The 15,910-nt window shown below is 44.5% G+C and overlaps 1 protein-coding gene across 5 annotated transcripts in view; it reads left to right on the top strand.

Annotated features, from left to right (window-relative positions):
* The window catches only part of LOC117258228 (extracellular sulfatase Sulf-2-like), a 100,751-nt gene that overhangs the window by 23,717 nt on the left and 61,124 nt on the right, over window positions 1–15,910 (top strand). For all 5 annotated transcript variants that reach the window (XM_078169685.1, XM_033628888.2, XM_033628886.2 and 2 more), the window contains exon 2: window positions 1,768–1,813. The gene's annotated coding sequence lies outside the window, so the exon portion shown is untranslated. The remainder of the gene's footprint in view (window positions 1–1,767; window positions 1,814–15,910) is intronic.

Here is a 15,910-nt window from a genome sequence, read left to right as displayed (position 1 = left end):
GCTGGATGAGGCTGAGGATGAGGCTGAGGATGAGGCTGAGGATGAGGCTGAGGCTGAGGCTGAGGATGAGGTGGTTCTTAGGATGAAGATGATGCAGGTTTGAGGCTCTGATCAAATTGAATATCTGACATGTTGAAGTTACTCCGTCTGCCTCGTGTGTCACAGGCTGCTAAAGGTCCTGATTCAAACTGAGGTCAATCATCTTAGATTATTGATTGTATAATTTTTAATATGATATGAAAAGTTCATGTCATGATACTCATGATATTTTGACACCATACCGCTACCCACGGCAACAACAAGCATGTCTGACAGTGAAATGATCAGCAGGAACTCATTCAGCGGCTCCTCTGGCAGCAGCACAGTGGTTCTGTCACACTGATGATTCGAGGCAGAGCATAAAGGTCCAGGTGTAGAAAAAACAACTCAGTCATTAAGGATTTTGCTAAAAGAGAAGACGCACCTTGTGGTCGAGACGTTGTCGTGTCTGTGATCTGCTGAGGAGAAGACGTCTCACTCTGTCTCTGCCAAAGACACAGACGCACAGAGCAGAGCTTTTTCCCTCACAGATGATCTTTGGTTGAGTTACAGACTGACGACAGATGTCTAATTTATTTATCAAAGGAGAGGGTGGCTCCCTGCACCATGAATTAATTATTAGATTTTTTAAACTTACCCTTCATGTACATCTGTGTTCTATCCTGATACTGATGATAGCAGCACCATTAAACCAAGAGTTCTTCCTTTGGTTCCTTTTGTTTCTACTTCGTTCAAAACCTAACCAACACGTTCTAATTCCCAAGTTGTCAAATGCCGCCGCTCATCAAACACTGACAATAAAAAAAGGCATGCTTTGATGGCGGCATGATACGCCGCTGGATGGCGTCAGTTAAAATGCCACCAGACAACAACATAATTTAAGGTCCTGGGGAGGTGGATGGGTCCAACAGCACTGGACTTTCACCCAGGAGCCCACTGTTCACTTCCTGTGTGCATGTTGAGCAAAACCATGATCATTTTTTTCTAAACTTAACTACGTGCTTCTGTTGCAGAAGGAAATAAACATATATTCAAGGTGTTGTAGCGATGTTGTTAATTTATTTTGAAAAACACCGTTGCATCTACAGAGCAGAAACTGTACATTTCCTGTGAAAACAGAAGTTTATTTTGAAAAGACACAAAGCATGAAACAGGCTTAAACTGACACTACGTTCTGGAACCAACAGCAGATGTAGATGTGAAAGTCCACTGAACAAGAGGCGATAAGTGATGAGCTGTGAGTGAGAACATGCTGTAAGCCTTGCTAGTTACTTTGATTACTTTGAAACACTGCGGTGGCATCATCAGCAGGGCGGGGTGATACGGCCCTAAAATAATCTCAGGATATTTCAGCGTATTTTTGTGAAAAGAAATTTAAGAAGACAGAACTGTAACAGAATCAGTGATGTGTTTTTACACTTAGTTTCAAATCATCAGTTAAAACTAAATAAAAATAATGTTTAAAGTTTGTGAACAACAACAGTGACTGACAGAGATTTCAACAGCTGATTTCCTTCTCTCAGTGTGTGTGTGTGTGTGTGTGTGTGTGTGTGCAGGAAGTAGCCATTACATTAAAGGCTGCGTTACATTCTAACCAGCTGTGTGCTCAGGATGTGTCAGAGTTGTAACATAGATATGAACAAAATGAGACTTTGGTCATCTGTTAACTTTCTCCTCTGTCTCTGTCTGTCTCTGTCTGTCCCTGTCTGTCCCTGTCTGTCCCTACAGGACTGAACACAGCAGGAGACTCCACACACACTGAGACACACTGCAGGTAAGTCTCTTTGTGTTCAGACCCACAGTCACCTGCTGGCTGATCAACAGGAACAGCTGACACTGTATGTGACACTGTATTGTCGTGGTTGAGATGATGAGAGACAAAAATCAGCACCACATAAACTACGTTCATAAAATAATCTGAACACAGAATGTGACACAGTGTGCTGGAGTGATCTCAGAGTAACGAGGTCCTAGAGCTGTTTGGTCAGAGAAAAGGTGTGGTCGCACCGCAGAGGGATTACACTCTGTGTGTGTGTGTGTGTGTGTGTGTGTGTGTGTGACCCAGTAACAGGAGCCTCACATTCCTGATTAATGATGCAGGTTGGACCCAAACAATGAAAACACACACACACAGCCTGATACATTTGTATGTTCACTTCAACACATCAACACACAGCGCAGTCACACGTGTGACATCATCACGTCCAAACACTAAGGGTTTCTTCTTCTCTTCAGCCTAAAATCAACAACAGAAGAAAAACAACAGAAGAATGACGACTCTGTTAGAAACTACACAGTCAGACATTTCTAAACTCAGTGTGGATCCAAAAATGCAAAATTTCAAGTGAAGTGAAACCTTCTAAATCATGTTGTTGTCATGAGTGTTACCTGACACCAGTGTGACGTCAGGCTGAAGGAATGAAGTGAAATGAAACAGTCAGGTGACTGATGTCGTCTGCACAAAGTAAAGACGTCTCGTTCCCTCTGATCTGTCCCACACACACTTACCAATACACAAGAGGCCCAGGCACACCAAACTGACTTCAGTGGTGACGAAGGCCTCCTGCTGCGTCGCCTCACGTGGCTGTTTCTTGGTTAAAAGAAGAGACATGGGTATCTCTGTTCATCTGTTTATACACAAACATGACATTATATTAATCCCACTGTCATATTCTTTAATAATAATCATGTGTGAGTTTGATTCAAGGCTGTGACACCGTCAGCGCAGGTTGATGATGTAGGCAATTCTTTAATTTGTGAGACTGTGTCATGATGATGAATGTCGGCTCAGCCGGTTTGTTTCAAATCAAACTAGTTCTGCTTTGTACACCAGAGCCGATCGGCACAGCCGGTTCTAGCACCAGCTCATAAATAGCCGACTGGCAGAGCTCGTAAACACAACAACCTGGTCTCACTCTGAAGTTGTTGATTGACGGCGCTTGTTCAGTGACTTTCAGCGTCACTGACACAAGTCGTCCTTTCTGGTCGCTGTGATGCGCGGCCGGTTGCTGTTATTGTTTAAAGGTGTCCGGTGGCGTCAGGGGACACGAAGAAAGTTCATGACCAAATGTGGATATGTGACGAGGTTGGAGTGAGGATGTGTTGGTTTGGACAGACGGAGGGAACCCAGGTACTTCATACAGTCATCCAGGATTCATTCATTCACCCAGTCATATAGCTGATGGAGGCACAGAGCTGTGGTCGCCAGATTCATGGGCACATTTCTGACAGATGACTCTATGACATGAAGGCCGTACGTCTGCTGTTGACCTGCAGGTTATTGTAACAAAGGATCAGATAAATCTCTCTGGAGTCGTAACGTCCCCTCTGTCAGTGGAATAATCTGCTGTGTGGTGTTTTGGCGTCAGATCAGCATTTAAACACATTTAATGTGTCTCACAGGTGCATTAAACAACACGTCCGAGCTGCGCTGTGTGAACGCAGAGCTGATTGAATCTTTCTCACTGTATTGATTCAAACTGAAGAGTATCTGTTGGGACAGACGGAGGACCTGCTCCTCAGACCAGGACTGATCCTGTCCATAAACACACCTCAGATCTACAGACCTGCTGCAGGGACAAACTCATCAGTCTTTGTGTTTTGTAAAAGTTTCTTCATATTTCACATCATGTTCAGGAGAGCAGAACTCTAGTGTGTGTTTAGTGTGTCTTTGCTATAAACAGTGAGTTGTATCTGTGTGGATGATGAAGACGAGCAGAGGTGAAGGGGTGAGGAAGATGAAGCAGTTACAGAGTTTGTGTTTCAGTCTGAACTGTGTAACCTTGACAGAAAACACAGTTTGTTTCCCTGCAGATGATTCTGGTTCAGCTCCAGATGACCTGCATGCCTCCACATTCCTCTGGCTGTGTGTGTGTGTGTGTGTGTGTGTGTGTGTGTGTGTTTTCCCACATGTGTTTCTGATCACTGAGCAGAGACAGACTGAGAGGACGATGAGACAGAAAACTCGTCACATCGACTGACGTCTTTCTCAGTTTTCATTTTACAAACAGTAGAATAATTCAGTGACTCAATTATTGATTGATTGATTGATTGATTGATTGGTTGATTGATTCCTGGGTGGCTGATGAGTGTCAGATTGTTGACCCACAGATCTTTGATACTGCAGAGAATGCTCTTATTCTGAAAAAGTCTCACTGTAAAGTTAAAAAGGTTTCTGACATTTCTGCTGGTCAACTGATCTTCTTTGGAGCCAACATTAAATCACTGTAAATTTGTTATGTTGGTTTGTACAAAGGAAAAAACGTCCGAGCACGAGCGCCACACATTGTTTCATCAGCTGTAGAAACAGAGTCTCTGTTAGTCTTTGTTTCCACACTGTAAAATGCAGCACCACACATTTTCATCTGAACAAGAAATTAAAAAATAATTTCAGTGATCAAAAATGTTGTTTATTTAAAAAAAAAAGAAGAATATTGTTGACCAACAAATGATCTCGGTTGTTGCAGTGATTCACTGTAAAGAGCCACAGATCAGTTGGCCTTTGTCTGTGCAGCAGCATTAATGAGGATCTTTATAACATGAGGCTGGTCCACGTGCGGGCAATTCCAAGTTGATTTGGGATTTATAGAAAGGTAATAGCGTACTGTCAGGCGTACGCACGGTATATAAATCAGAATATTTTTTGCCAAACATTTAGTGTGGATTCTCTGCAGAGTTTTTTTAGACCTTTTTACTGTTAGTAAACAGTGTGATGTTTGTTGGTGGGCGGGGCTTAGCTGGAGGCAAAACAATTAGCTAGCGCTAGCTAACAAGTTGTGTTGTCTTGTTTTAGACGATGGAGGAAGATGATGTGAGTGGTGCGTTCAGAAACACTCATTGTGAGTGTGGGAGCGCACTCTGACACAAACTGGAGCGTTGATAAATTGGGAGCGCTGTCTGAATGTAGCGTTGGGTTATCCAGAGCAGCGCACTCTCAGAGTGGCAGAGCGCACTCTGGACACTCTGTCTGTGGAGACGGAGCAGCAGAGCGCCGAGCGGAGTGAATGTGTGATTAACTTAACCGTTGGTTCATTCATGTAGAAATATAACGCTGCGTTTCTTCCACCAACAGGGCTCTCATTTTAGTGTAGAGCGTCAGACTGAATTTACCAACGCACCATGTCAAGTCACTCACTCTCCGGGACCGCCAGTGTTACTTGAATAAGTAAACACTGACCAACGGGACCAGACTGGCCGACCCGTATGCTCTCACTCAGTGGATGGATGATGTCACAGGAAGCCAATCTTACAAAGGAGGACCACACTTGTTTGTTTTGCTATGGAAGCTAACGTTAGCTAATGTGCTAAAAAGTTAGCGTTGCAGAGAAATCCACTATTTGCTTTGCTATGGAAGCTAACGTTAGCTAATGTGCTAAAAAGTTAGCGTTGCAGAGAAATCCAATCTTCCTCTTAATCCCTCCCCAGTTTCTGATGAGGTGGACATGATAACCCTTAATACACATAACCTTATTCATCCCTACAACAGGAAATACTTTTTCCCTAACCTGATATGAAGTGTGCGCTGCACATGTGAGCATTTTTGATGATGGCCTCCGTCCAGTCCTTTGGTCTTATCACATTTAACCATAGTTGTCTTTGTTTTTGTTGACAGGCAGTGGCGGCTGGTTTTGAGCCATGACTCCTTCTATTCTGGCTCCCAATAACACAACAAGACAAACACATTTTAACACTCCTATGGAGCCTACAGCCCTGTGGGGGAGAGGCAGCTGCACCTCCAGCTGATAACATGACGTCATCGTGACATCGGCCCGGTCTGTAAATGAGGACCCAGAAATGTGGGTTTTCCTTTTGGCCATGCGTCTCCACCCCAGCCTTCAAACAGTTTCTTTGTGTAGAAGCACAGAGCTGTAAACAGACGAGTGTGAGAACATCAGCTGAGACTCGTGTCCTCACTCCGCTGTAAACATGTCCAGAGAATGTCTCCTGACACCTGAGAGTTATATCATGTCCCACAATATGCTGTTTACATGACCTGAATATTGTCACATTCAGACATACAGCAGAATATTAGTGTGCGTGTGCATGTAGTCAGTGTCTCTGGTTCGTCTCATTCGTCCTTTGTCTCCGTCCCCCCTCGTGTCTCTGACTGTCTCCAGAGTCTGACAGAGACTCAAACACAAACACTCTGATGTTGCAGAACATTTTTCAGAGTTAACGTCCCGTCAGCAGAAACAGGTCACATGTACGTCAGGGACACACACACACACAGAGTGAAGCCATGCATCATGTTGTTAACCTGCCATGTGGACAATACTGAGTCTCCTGACTGCAGAGATCACTGGGACCACTGGGACTGAACCAGTACAGCTGTGTGTGTGTGTGTGTGTGTGTGTGTTGACTTGTACTTCTGTCTTTGTGAGGACCAGTTTTTGAGCTTTACACCTTAAATGTTGGACGATGTTGTTCTTCTGGTCCTCCATGAATCGGACGGACGGACGGACGGACGGACGGACAGAGTTACGGTGACGGTGATCCAAATCTCAGAGGAATTTATTTGCCAAATTCAAATGTTGTGTTGCAGCCGTCAGCAGAGCTGATCTGTGATACATGATGAACTCTGTTCTTTAATTGGAGAAAAGTTTCTGTGGAACCTGCTGACAGTGTTTCTATCACTCTGTGGAAACAGACGCTGATGGTGGAGGATTGAAACGTACAGGGGTTAAAGTTCTCCGGCACAGTGCCGGATTTCCGGCGAAGTGCTCTGCAGTGCGAGTATTTCACTCACATTTGCCCCTAAAAATATATATATGTGCGAACCGGGAAAATGATTTAGGCGCACAGTGTGCGAGTAAACACAACCTACTGTTTACCATAATCTGCATCGGACGTTTTTTCATTGATAACCGATGAAATAAATGTATTTTAAAACTCGCTCCTTTGGCTCTGATACAGCTGTCTCCCTCCCTGCCTGCAGTCCCCACCATAGACATATATACATAGATAGATAGATAGATAGATAGATAGATAGATCTTTATTGTCATTCACACCATGAAGGAACATGAAGGAACGAAATACAGTACTCAGGTCTCAGTACTATGATTAAAAAGTAAATAAATACTAATAAATGATAACCTAAGAGCTATAAAGAGATAAATAAAACACATTAAATAAAACACATTAAGTCAGTAGTGGCAGTGGCAGTAGCAGCATACAGAAAAGTGCAACAGCTTGAAAATACAGTCAGTAAAGTGCAGTGCAGTCTGCAATTCAGAGGCGCGGCAAAGTGGAACAGTTCAGTAGTCTTACAGCATCTGGGAAAACGCTGTTCTTCAGCCTAGCGGTCCTTGCCTGGATGCTGCGCAGCCTCCTGCCTGAGGGGAGGGCGGAAAACAGTCCATGTGCAGGGTGGGTGGAATCACTCATGATGCAGGTGTAAATGTCCGAGAGGGTTGGTAAGCTGCAACCGATGGTCCTCTGTGCAGACTTTACTACCCTCTGCAGCGCCTGCTTCTCTGTCACTGTGCAGCTGCAATACCACACTGTGATGCAGGAAGTCAGTGTGCTCTCCACCACACACCTGTAGAAGGAGCTGAGGATGTTGGAGTCCAGCCCTGCCCTCTTCAGCTTCCTCAAGAAGTACAGGCATTGGTGGGCCTTTTTGATGATGCTGCAGGTGTTGTCCCGCCAGGTGGGGGTGTTGGAGAGGTGAACCCCGAGGTATTTCAGGCTGGGAACCATCTCCACAGCCAACCCAACATATATACATAGACGCCACATTGACTGCCGCTGCCTATTGGAGCCAACATCCTAGCTGGCGGCCATCTTGGATGGGTCTTGCTTCGCCTCCACAGTGCATTCACTTCTATTGAGGAAGGAGCTGTATGCACAAGTAAAATAGAATAACTCACTGAATTTTCAACCGATTTTCAGGCGGTTTGGTTTGTTACAAACGGCACACGCCAAGAAGTGAATGCACTGTGGAGGCCAAACAAGACCCATCCAAGATGGCGGCGGCGCAGGACGCGCTCAGGCAGTCGATGCGGCGTCTACGTATATATGTCTATGGTCCCCACTGCACTGGGCTTTATAACAATGTCCTGCCTACAGCCCCCTCTGATTGGTTACAAGGCACAAGTGATAGCCAATCAACACTGACGCCTGTGCATGCTTTCACATCATGTCACAGTGAGACACAGAGCACAGACGGAGTGGGAGAGGCTCCGGTAAGCCAGCAGTAATTTTGAAGGTAAGGCAACAGAAACCAGACAGAAATGAAAGTTGCAATAAAAATCCTCTATGCTGAAGTTTTAAAGTCACCACCACAACTGTATATGATCCATGTCAATGATGACATGCTTGCCCATTTAATTCACATCAAGCACAATACAATTTTGCAAACAGCCTAAATGATTTAGCTTCTAAAAATAAATAGCACTAAGGCAAAAAAGAGATGTAGGAGCTATAAGTCAAACAGTCTGGTAACCACTGAAAGTTTAATCTTTATTTATAAACTCATTAAGCTATAAAGGTTTAATCTGAAAAGTAACGACTAAAGCTATAATCTTTTTGTTTGTTTTGATAAACACGTTCCTTTGCAACACATACATTTGTACTCTTCATTTTGTGACCGCAACACCAAGCCCCCTGCTCCGGAAAACATTTCAGATTTCAGGCACACAAATCTTCCGTGCTCCAACTTTAACCCCTGAACGTAGTTTGTCCTCGTTCCTTTGGTCTCCTTTGTTCTGAGGTGTGGACAGAAAACACAACAACACACCACACACACACTGATGAACAGCCATCAGGAGCAGTTCGGGGTTCAGTATTTTGCTCAAGGATATTTTGACATGTGGACTGGAGGAGGCGGGAATCGAACCACCAATCTCTCGTTTATTTGATTAGTGGATGAACCACTCCACTGATACACATCGTCAAAACATCAAATTGCAGTGTTGTTTCGACGTAGTGCTTTTATTTTGAAAGAGACTGTATCAAACTGTACATTTCCTGTGAAAACAGAAGTGTATTTTGAAAACAGACAATGCATGTAACAGGCTGAAGTTGACACGGCGTCCCAGAACGTCAACAACCAACACACCCAGGGTACCTTGGACGCCATATGTTAATGACCAAACGTAGTCATGTGATGAGGTCACAGTGAGGATGATGATGGACTGATGGAGTCCTGAGGGAGTGTTTCCCAGGATGGCGAAGGCATGCCCCGCCCTATTCTGCCTTCTTCTGTCTTGGATTGGCTCACCCTCACATTCTCACAGTAACTGTAACCAATCCAACCAATGAAGGCAGAGGGTACCAGCCAATCAGAGGTGAAGGAGAGCGGGTCACTTCTCTATCCTGGGAACATTTGCAGACGGGCGATATTAATCCAAAGCTCTGCTTTTTAGCAGAAAAACATTGACATCAGTGATGTCATCTCATCTGCTGATTGGCTGATGAATGTGAACACATAAATCAGTGTTGTTTGTTTTTATCTGTTTGTTTGTTTATTGTAACTTGTTGTTTGACCTGAGCAGCTGAAACTGAAGACTGTGACTGTAACACACACACACACACACACACACTCAGCTGATCATTAACACCTGAATGAAACTGTAATAAATCCTCCCTTCATCAAGGTGAGAGGCTCCGTGGACTCAATACATCAAACAAGTCAGAGAAAGCTGCTGTGCATCATCCACACACACACACGTTCACTGAGTGTGTGTGTGTGTGTGGATATACTGTGTATATACAGGACTTTGTGTGTGTGTGTGTGTGTGTGTGTGTGTGTGTGTGTGTGTGTCCGGTGGTCATCTCCCAGCAGAGCTCTCCTGCTCTCCATCAGTCTATTTCTGTCTCTGAGTGGGCAGGATGGATGAACCGCCTGGAGGGATGGAGAGGGGGATGAAGAGGGAGGAGGAGGAGGAGGAGGAGGAGGAGGAGGAGGAGGAGGAGAGTGTGTGATGTATTCTGGTCCTGTGTTGTTGTGTTCTACCTGTGTCGCTCTGTGAGGCTCGCTGTGTTCAGTCTGCTCTGTTTACAGCTCAGGATACATTAATTGGAGCTGAAGAGGAGGAGGAGGAAGAGGAATACTGTGATGGAGGGAGGAGAGAGGATGGATGAAATCAGAGATGGAGGACATGTCCCTGAGGCGGACACCACATATATCAGGCTGTTCTCACTAATGTTTCGTACAAAAAGTGATCCGCCCAAACTCGTACAAATCTACAAGATATTTTGAAAGGCTGTTTGTTGTATAAACATAACCATGTGTGTGTCTCGGCTAAACGTAATGATGTGTGTGTGTTGGCTAAATGTAACCACGCGTGTGTGTCAGCTAAACATAACCACGTGTGTGTGTTGGCAAAACGTAACCACGTGTGTGTGTGTTGGCTAAACGTAACCACGTGTGTGTGTTGGCTAAACGTAACCACATGTGTGTGTCGGCTAAACATAACCACGTGTGTGTGTGTCGGCAAAACGTAACCACGTGTGTGTGTCGGCTAAACGTAACCACGTATGTGTGTGTTGGCTAAATGTAACCACGTGTGTGTCAGCTAAACATAACCACGTGTGTGTGTCGGCTAAACGTAACCACATGTGTGTGTGATGGCTAAACGTAACCACGTGTGTGTGTCGGCTAAACGTAACCACGTGTGTGTGTCGGCTAAACGTAACCACGTGTGTGTGTGTTGGCAAAACGTAACCACATGTGTGTGTGTTGGCTAAACGTAACCACGTGTGTGTGTTGGCTAAACGTAACCACGTGTGTGTCGGCTAAACGTAACCACATGTGTGTGTCGGCAAAACGTAACCACGTGTGTGTGTCGGCTAAACGTAACGATGTGTGTGTGTTGGCTAAATGTAACCACGTATGTGTGTGTTGGCTAAACGCAACCACGTGTGTGTGTCGGCTAAACGTAACCACGTGTGTGTGTCGGCTAAATGTAACCAAGTGTGTGTGTTGGCTAAACATAACCATGTGTGTGTGACGGCTAAACGTAACCACATGTGTGTGTTGGCTAAATGTAACCGTGTGTGTGTGTGTCGGCTAAACGTAACCACATGTATGTGTTGACTAAACGTAACCACATGTGTGTGTCGGCTAAATGCAACCACGTGTGTGTGTCGGCTAAACGTAACCACGTGTGTGTGTCGGCTAAATGTAACCACGTGTGTGTGTCTGCTAAACGTAACCACGTGTGTGTGTAATGGCTAAACGTAACCACGTGTGTGTGTCGGCTAAACGTAACCACGTGTGTGTGTCGGCTAAACGTAACCACGTGTGTGTGTCGGCTAAACGTAACCACGTGTGTGTGTGATGGCTAAACGTAACCACGTGTGTGTGTTGGCTAAACGTAACCACGTGTGTGTGTCGGCTAAACGTAACCACGTGTGTGTGTGTTGGCTAAACGTAACCATGTGTGTGTGTGTCGGCTAAATGTAACCACGTGTGTGTGTTGGCTAAACATAACCATGTGTGTGTGTCGGCTAAACGTAACCACGTGTGTGTGTGTTGGCTAAATGTAACCGTGTGTGTGTGTGTCAGCTAAACGTAACCACATGTATGTGTTGACTAAACGTAACCACATGTGTGTGTTGGCTAAACAGAACCACGTGTGTCCATGACATGTCAGAGGTCTGACTTAGAGCTGCCAACGCTCAGTCAGTTTGAATCTCACAGAGAGACAGCAGTTGCTCCTACTGCTCTGAGCCAAACAGCTGCGTCACTGGTGGAGAGGATTGCTGCGACACACACACACACACACACACACACACACACACACACAAAGCTCTCCTGTGTGCTGACAGGTCAGTGGGCTACCAGGTGTAGGCGGAGGACAGGTGAGAGGAAGGAGGAGGAGGAGGAAGAGGAGGAGGTGCACAGTGTAACTGATGGCCACTGCTTCTTCCAGCCTTAAGCTGATTGTAAGGAGGAAGATAAATAAATAAGGAGACAAATGTGGAGGACACTCTGAACCTGCCCTGTGGCTCTCCTCTGAATCAGCCGCACGGGCACAGGAACAGGAAATGAATCCTGATGAAACACTGAGGCTGTTAGGGAGGGTGATTTGCATATCAGACTTATCAGACTAAAGGTGTGTTCGGACGGAACGCTGTGGTAGGTGTGTGTGTGTGTGTGTGTGTGGGGGGGGGGGGGGGGGGGGGGGTGATGCAAAGAAGCAGGTGGATGCAAACAGAAGCAGTGCATGCTGGGAGTGTTTGGAGGTGGGGCTGCAGTGTGTTCACTGGTCTGTTTTTGCATGAAGTAGATTCATCTTAATGCAAATCAATCCGTGCAGCAGCTGATGTGGTCGCATCATGAAACCTGGATGTGGCTGTTAAACCAGTGGCTGTACCATAGATCAATCAATCAAGTTTATTTATAAAGCCCAATATCACAAATCACAATTTGCCTCACAGGGCTTTACAGCATACGACATCCCTCTGTCCTTATGACCCTCACAGCTGATCAGGAAAAACTCCCCAAAAAACCCTTTAACAGGGAAAAAAAATCGGTAGAAACCTCAGGAAGAGCAACTGAGGAGGGATCCCTCTTCCAGGACGGACAGACGTGCAATAGATGTCGTACAGAACAGATCAGCATAATAAATTAACAGTAATCCGTATGACACAATGAGACAGAGAGAGAGACAGAGAGAGAGAGAGAGATGCAGGTAATGACAGTAGCTTACAACAACATTAATGAAAGTAATAATATTATAGTTATAGTTCTGGCTACTGTGGTACAGTATGTTGAAAGTATGTATTAATATCTGGCAGTATACATGTGTGACAATAGTCATATGTGTATAATAACAGTAGAAGTATGACTAATGACTAATGATGGCAGCAGCAGCAGGAGGCATCTGGCAGGACCACGGCAGCAGCACAACCACACACGTCACGCTGTCCAGGCACCGCTGTGATATGAGTTAATCTGAGAGACAGTGGAGCACAAAGGCTCCGGAGAAGAAGCTGAGTTAGTGACATCCAGAATGGCCGAGTTAGCAAGATGCAGTAATAGAATACGAGAGAGAGAGAGAGAGAGAGAAGGTGCCCGGTGTATTATAGGGGGGTCCTCCGGCAGACTAGGCCTAAGTCAGCCTAACTAGGGGCTGGTACAGGGCAAGCCTGAGCCAGCCCTAACTATAAGCTTTATCAAAGAGGAAAGTCTTAAGTCTAGTCTTAAATGTGGAGACGGTGTCTGCCTCCCGGACCGTAACAGGAAGATGATTCCACAGGAGAGGAGCCTGATAGCTGAAGGCTCTGGCTCCTGATCTACTTTTGGAGACTTTAGGGACCACGAGTAACCCTGCGTTCTCAGAGCGCAGTGTTCTGGTGGGATAATATGGCACTATGAGCTCTCTAAGATATGACGGAGCTTGACCATTTAGAGCTTTATAAGTTAACAGTAGGATTTTAAATTCAATTCTGGATTTTACAGGGAGCCAGTGCAGAGAAGCTAAAACAGGAGAAATATGATCTCGTTTCTTAGTTCCTGTTAGTACACGTGCTGCTGCATTCTGAATTAGCTGGAGAGTTTTTAAGGACGTACTAGAGCTACCTGATAATAGTTACAGTAATCCAGCCTAGAGGTAACAAAAGCATGGACCAATTTTTCTGCATCTTTTCGGGTCAGGATAGGCCTAATTTTCACAATATTATGCAGATGAAAAAATGCAGTCTGTGAGGTTTGTTTTAAATGAGAATTAAAAGACAAATCTTGATCAAATATTACGCCGAGGTTTCTTACGGTAGTGCTAGAGGCCAGAGCAATGCCATCTAGAGAAACTATGTCATCAGATGAAGAGTCTCTGAGTTGTTTGGGGCCAAGAACAATAACTTCAGTTTTGTCTGAATTTAACATCAGGAAATTGGTGCTCATCCAAGTTTTTATGTCTTTAAGGCAGTTATGGAGTTTAGTTAATTGATTACTTTCTTCTGGCTTCATCGATAAATACAACTGTGTATCATCCGCATAACAATGGAAATTTACAGAGTGATTTCTAATGATGTTACCTAAAGGAAGCATATATAGAGTAAATAGGATTGGTCCGAGCACAGAACCTTGCGGAACTCCAAAACAATCTTTAGTACGTAAGGATGACTCATTATGAACGTGAACAAACTGAAAACGATCAGATAAATAAGATTTAAACCAGCTTAGTGCAGAACCTTTTAGGCCAATTAAGTGATCCAGTCTCTGCAGTAGAATTTGATGGTCAATTGTGTCAAACGCTGCACTAAGATCTAATAAAACAAGTACAGAGACGAGTCCTTTGTCTGAAGCAATCAGAAGGTCATTTGTAATTTTAACTAGAGCTGTCTCAGTGCTATGATGCACTCTAAATCCTGACTGAAATTCCTCAAATACGTTATTATCCTGGAGAAAATCACACAGCTGGTCTGCGACTACTTTCTCAAGGATCTTTGACATTAAAGGAAGATTAGATATTGGTCTATAGTTGGCTAACACCTCTGGATCCAGGGTGGGCTTTTTTAGTAGAGGTTCAATTACAGCTACCTTAAAAGACTGTGGTACATAGCCTGTTAATAAGGATATATTGATCATATCTAATATATGAGTGTTAACTAAAGGTAAGACCTCCTTAAGTAGCCTAGTTGGGATGGGGTCTAAGAGACACGTTGATGATTTAGATGAAGAAATCACTGCTGTCAATTCTTGAAGAGAAATTGGGGAGAAGCAATCTAAATATATATTAGGTCTTACAGCTGCGTTTGAGGTTAGATAGGTACTATCTGAGGACAGGAGGTCATGAATTTTGCCTCTAATAGTTAGAATTTTGTCATTAAAAAAGCTCATAAAATCATTACTGCTAAGGGCTAAAGGAATACAAGGCTCAATAGAGCTTTGACTCTCAGTCAGCCTGGCTACAGTGCTGAAAAGAAACCTGGGGTTGTTCTTGTTTTCTTCTATTAATGCTGAGTAATAGTTTGCTCTGGCATTGCGGAGGCCCCTCTTATAAGTTTTGAGACTGTCTGTCCAGATTAAACGAGATTCTTCCAGTTTGGTTAATCGCCAATTCCTTTCAAATTTTCGCAATATTTGTTTTAACTTACGGGTTTGAGAGTTATACCAAGGAGCGAACTTTCTTTGCTTTGTTAACTTCTTTTTCTTTTTTTTATTTTTATTTTCTTATAGATCTGAAATCAAACGACTCTCAGCTGCAGTGTCGCAGATCTCTCACCTCAGATGATTCAGAAACAGTTTTGGTGCATTGTTTAGATGAAATAACAGAAAGTTAATGAGCAGGTCGCCATGTTGTTTCCTGTTTACCAGGGACCGCCCACCACAGCATTCATCCAATCACATGTTTCCACAATATGGAACATCACCATCATGTACCCAGCTGAGTGGAGCTTGTCTCTCAGTGTTCTCGTCCCCCGGTGTCCATCACAGTACGGTGCACCCAGCTGTACACACAATCATGTTATTCACAACCAAAGTTCACAAGCATCATTTCTGCTTGGGAACTTTTAGCCATACGCTGTTAGCAACGCGTTGAGGTTAGCACAACAAGCTGATTGGCTGTGAGTCAGTCCGTTTCTGTGACATCAGAGAAAACAGATTTATTTAAAACCCCTGTGAACATGTCAGTGTGAGTGAAATGGTCCTGCAGTGAATGTGTCACAGTGGGACTAACACACCCAGATCATGTGACTCCTGCATGTATACAGTCAATCAGACCCAAACTGGCCGAGGCGCTCTGAGCATGCTCCACAGTTTCCGCCCCGGGCTTTGACCCGGAAGTCCAATAGCATTAAATGTGTAAGAGAAGAAGAAGCCGGTAACAACATGGAGAAATCTACATCCAGAGCCGTGACTTTTTGGACGGACCAAATGTACAGAGCTGTAAAGTTGTCCACCATGGTAGCAGTTAGCTG

The sequence above is a fragment of the Epinephelus lanceolatus genome, chromosome 8 (assembly GCF_041903045.1).
Source record: "Epinephelus lanceolatus isolate andai-2023 chromosome 8, ASM4190304v1, whole genome shotgun sequence".
NCBI lineage: Eukaryota > Metazoa > Chordata > Actinopteri > Perciformes > Serranidae > Epinephelus > Epinephelus lanceolatus.
Note: the sequence above shows the minus strand (reverse complement) of the source record. Positions and strands in the feature narration are given on the sequence as shown.